This window comes from Cupressus sempervirens, chromosome 11 (genome assembly GCF_028749045.1).
Source record: "Cupressus sempervirens isolate cs-2001-9-10 chromosome 11, ASM2874904v1, whole genome shotgun sequence".
NCBI classification, from domain to species: Eukaryota; Viridiplantae; Streptophyta; class Pinopsida; order Cupressales; family Cupressaceae; genus Cupressus; species Cupressus sempervirens.
The window spans coordinates 161,917,447-161,922,946 of NC_143128.1; positions in this window are offsets into that span (position 1 = coordinate 161,917,447).

Consider the following 5,500-nt stretch of genomic DNA (forward strand, 5'->3'; position numbering starts at 1 on the left):
GGACTCTTGGATAAATGATTCCATGTTTATTCTAGGATGACTCCACATATAAGGACCATGTTGAAGTGTAGGTAAAAGATCCAAGGTCAAATTTTCACATATACAATTGGCATATGTGCTCTTGGATTTGGATCATTGGATGGCACATGGACCTATGTCTAAGTGTGTGCATTCTTATGTGGTCTCTTAACTTAGTTATTCATTGTAAACTTGGGGCATGTCCTAAGTATTTAATTTATGTTATGTATTTAATGTTTCTAGCCTAGCTGACTTGTGGCTTGAGGGTGTATTCAATATGAGTGTTTATTTAATGTAAGAGTTGCTAGTCTGACTTGTGGCTTGGTTTAGTATAAGTAGAGGGTCTTGTGGAGTCTAGAGTCATTATCATCAACTAGCATAAAGGAAGCAAGGAGTAGTCGAGAGAGCAGAGTTTGAGTAGAGTTAGTAGCTATAGCTTGGGAAACTGCAGTGCTTACCCCTAGTTTTATGTTCATGTTTTATTGTCAAATTCTTTAGGTCATCTTTTATGGTTATGTGTTAAGATTTAGTAGTATTTGGTTACCAAATTTGATTAATGTCGTTTCATACTTAGATTATGTATTGGATGGGTTACTTAATAGTTGGTTATTTCATGTGTTCATGATTATTCTTTCAATGATGATGATTTATATGTTTCATATAGTGATTTCAGTTGTTTCATGATGATAGTTTGATGGATGATTTATATAAAAAAAATTATGGTTACTTACCCCATACTTGCGTGTGTATGGTGTACATGTATGTTTTACTTTATGTTTGACATTTCTGATGTGGTTGAGGGAGAGAGTCATAGTCACCTACAGGTCAAAATCTACATGATGTACCAATCGCCACCATTGTCTATTTAGTTCAGATATATCTATGCATATGCACATGTTTGGATTTTATGCATATTGTACCTGTACTAAGCATCAACTTCCTTAAATTGCCATGATGAGTGTGCTCTATTGTAATATCTCAATGGTACAGAGGGGAGATAGATCTTGAATCCAAATCCCAACCCTAAGCCAATTGTCCTAGAATATAGGAAAAGTATCTGAGTTTTCTACCCTTCTAAAATCATCAAGTGATGTGAATTTGAGATTCTGGCCCTTAAGCTTGAATTTGTACTTTATTTTTTAGATGGATTTTCTTATTAAGTTTATAGGTTTGCTATGATTTTCAATTATAATTAAATCAAATAAATATATTATTTAATTATTTAATTTAACAAAATATTTATAAAGAGAAATCAATTTTTAATTATATTTAATTAACTAAGAAATTAATTAAATAGAGAAACTATTTTTAAAAAATTAATTAAAAATCCAAATTTGGCATAATTATATTTATGTAGTTCAATAATAATTAATTTAGAAGTTTCATTTTAATAATGAACCCTAAATATTATTATTAGTTAAATTAATAAATATATTTTCTAAATACATCTTATTATTTAATAAAAACAAATTTAGAATAATTTAAATAAACTTTATTCTAAATAAAAAGAAAAAAATGCACATAGAATTAAATAAATTAAAATAATAAAAGAAAAAAAATTTGCATGTTCGTAAAATTGAAAATCTAAGAGGAGAAAATTCTTTATTAGAAAATTGGAGCTCATTTCTCCATACACAAGTTTGGAGGAGCAATTTTTGTAAAGGGTTTGTAGAGATGGGAATTTTTGTTTTTTTAGTTTTGATCAAATCTTAGCATTAGATCGAGGTAGGAATCTAGTAGAATTCATCATAGTAAATCTCTTGGTTTATCTCTATCTTTTTTGTGCCTGTATATGGATCTCATTATAGAAATTGTAATTTTAGAATTGAAGCCCTCATTGAATTATTGATTTTGTTGTTGTCAAATAATCATCTAGGGAATTTAGAAAATTGTAGAAAATCAGCTAGGGTTTGGATAGAATGTAAAATTGGTTTTTATTTAAACCATTTTTGTCTTTGTTTTATTTTTATTTTTAAAAAGGGCTTGCTGGAAAAATTTGTATTCCACACCTATATCTGCAAATAGATCATATACATACATACATGCATACATACATACATACATACATACATACATATATATATAAGTTCTTTGCATATTTGATTTTTTTCTATTTTTTTTTAATAGGGGGGTGTTTTATAATTAAGGTATTTGATCATCGAACTAGGAGGATATGCATGGATATTAGGAAAATATGGTTTTTTAACTATGAAAATGAAACTTTCATTTGATCAATTTTATCAGTTGAGTACCTTACCAAATGAAAAACTCCAGTGTTACTCAAAATCAAAACTTTAGAGAATTTCTATAGAAAATTGGAATGGCTAAATAATTACACTTGTTTTAATTACTTGATGAGATGTTATAATTTTTTTCATGTTGGGGTTTGGGATAAACCTATTTTTGACTAGTTAGGTATGTTTACTAGAGGCTTGGGAAGTGATTGATTTATGATGTTGTTATGTAATGTTATTTGGTCATGATTTTTTCTCTTAACCATTGTGATGCATTCACGTATTTTTATAATAAGGTTTTTGATCAGTTATTTTTTAGTGTTTTCCTATTGCTTGTATAGGACTGAGGTGAATATTGTAATTTTCTTGGTTTAACCTATGAGATTTTAATCAGTTGTTTATTGATGTTTTCCAGTTTCTTGTATAGGACTTAGGTGATTATTGTCATTTTATGAGATATACTTTTTATGAGCTTGGGTAGGTTATCTATGTATATGGTGAGAAGTGGCTTGCAATGGAGGTCAAAGCTCTAAAGAAGTTTCTTGTGTAACCCATTGTAATTTGTATTAATAGGTGATAACATTTCATTAAATGGGTTAAAATAAATAAACATGAGATTGTGTTTTACCTTGCTCATGCCTCGAGTGCTAGTACAAGATAGGATGGGAGTAGAGAAGATGCTTGATTGTGGACCTTGCCTCATTAGTATGCCTTGTCTATAAGAAAGGATAGTGATGCCACATAGAGTCACTAGGGGGCCAGAGTCCAGAGAGGCTACTAGGGTAACCTTAGAGTTGGCTCATACAATGATGTAATTCCTTGCCCAAAGATCCTTGGAACAAGGATAAATAAAAGCCAAGATTTTTTTTGAAACAAAAATCATAGAATTAAACAAAATCAGCAAGCAATCAATCACAAGATTGCAGCAAGAGACTTAACCAACCAATCCAGGCAACCAACGAATCTCCAAGCATCACTACCAACTAATGTGCCCAAATGAAAAATGATAAAAGAGACAAGAATAGAACCTAAATTCTCTTATTTTTTGAAGCCTATCAAAATGACCAAACCTAAAGGGTACACAAAACACCTAGATACATTTCTCGAAAACTAGCAGAGATATCCCCTATTTTTTCGTATGAGGGAATGCAACTTACAATCTTGTGTAAGGAAGTACACTGTGTTATGTGAGAAACTACCCTTTCACACAAGGAACTACCCTCTCATGTGAGAAAATGCATGGGTCAACCAGCAAAACTCTGTACTACTAGAGCGGCTCACGTGAGAGAATGCCTAAGTTCACGTGAGGAAGTGTCATGTCTCGTGCGAAAGAGTATAATCTCACATGAACTTCACTATGCTTTGCATGAGAGAAATGCTTTCTCACACAAGGAAATTTTTCTCTGAGATGAGGAAAGACAATAGAAAGAAGGAAAAATGAAGGATGAAGAAATAAGAAAAATAATTCCTCCACACTGGGGAGTACTGGATCCACAAATTGAGGCTTGGACACTCAAATGCAAGGAACACATGACAGAGAAATAAGAAGGAGAAAACATCTAACCATCTAAACCATAATAGCATATGAAGGTACATGTATAAAGCAACATCGCAATAAACATAAACAACTAAACTCATGTGTGGTTCCTCCCAACCGTAACAACATCATGAGACCTCGAAGGCCCTAGCCATCCCCCGTGCATAACATCCCAAATTACCAATTAGATAGTTAGAGTTGTCTTATGAGGGTGTCACTACTACAACGTAATAACATCATAAGCACAAGAAGATCTAACATGCTAATCCAATAAAGTAATAGATACTCCAACTAGTAGTGGATCAATAGTCTAACCATATGCTATACATCATAATAAAGGAATACATCAAATGAAACTAGAATCATCTAAACATGGCATCTAAGCATTCCAATTAAAGCCTAAAATCACAAGGAATCATACTCTAGAATCTTGAATATACCTAGTGAACATCAAGCATCGGTTGCAACTGGAAATAGACCCTCTTTGTACACTAGTCCCCAACAATGGTATAGGTAGCTAGGCCTCCCAACCACGTGAAACCCATAGGTCCACTCCTATCATGTTGGGGAGATAATGATCCAACCATTAACACACATAAAGAAAACATCCATGGCTAACACTCATGCCAAGTGATAAAGATGACTGAAACCAAGATCATAAGACAATGCAAGTGGAATAGGTCTTGGTCAGACACTCTATGGGTCAACTATGTAGGGACTCATTGGAGGGTAAGCAACTTGGCATCAAGTAGCCTAAGCTAGTACCATGCATTATCATCTTTCTAGAGAGGCACACACACTGTGTCTTTTGACTAAATTGGGTGCTCATGTATTAAGTGTCCTCGAACTAAACTAGGTGCTCACTTTACTTTTTATTATGTTATATTTATTACCTAGTAATTTATTTAGTTATCACTTATTTAGAAACTTCATCATGCCAACCTAAGAAATAGTCACCAAGGTTGTGAGAGAAGCCCCTCCATGGTGCTACCCTAGATATCCATGTTCATCACATGTTGAGTACCCATAGGCAATGCATATTCCCAACCCAACCCCAATGAACATAACTCCACCAAAAACAACTAGGATTTTGGGCCTCATAAATACCCAAAAAATGCACGTGCACATGCTTGTATTCACTACACCAACATCACAAAGATCATAAAGCAAGGGCTGCATGAGAATACAAGCAAAATAACACTCAATTGAATACAAGCTCAGGAGTATAGATGCAACATGAATCCCAATGCAATATAGAAGTGCAATAGTGATCAAATTAACATTCTATAGATAATCCAAGTCCAAGACCAACAACATACCAAGAAAACTCGAGAAAATTAGGTAGCATACAAATCAAGGTGAAAACCTCAAAAAGAAAATCAACAAAAATAAAACCCATTCACCCCAAGAATGAATAAGCCACATAAATCCAATAAAATTTGGGTTTGAACACTGTATGCAAAAATGGCCAGCATAACGGTGTGAAACCCCAAAACCTCATCCCAAAAATTAGGGAAATGTTCATACCCAACCAACTAGGTAGAACTAGAAATCAAAAACAAAGGGGAACACTAGTTCTCAACATCCTAACATACAGCTACCAGATATGGATGCAAAAATGGAGCTAAAATGACAAAATAGGAGAACCCTACTAGATAGCCAAAAGGGTCAAAGTGGGAATCAGGACAATAAAATAAAAATTTGGCAAAAC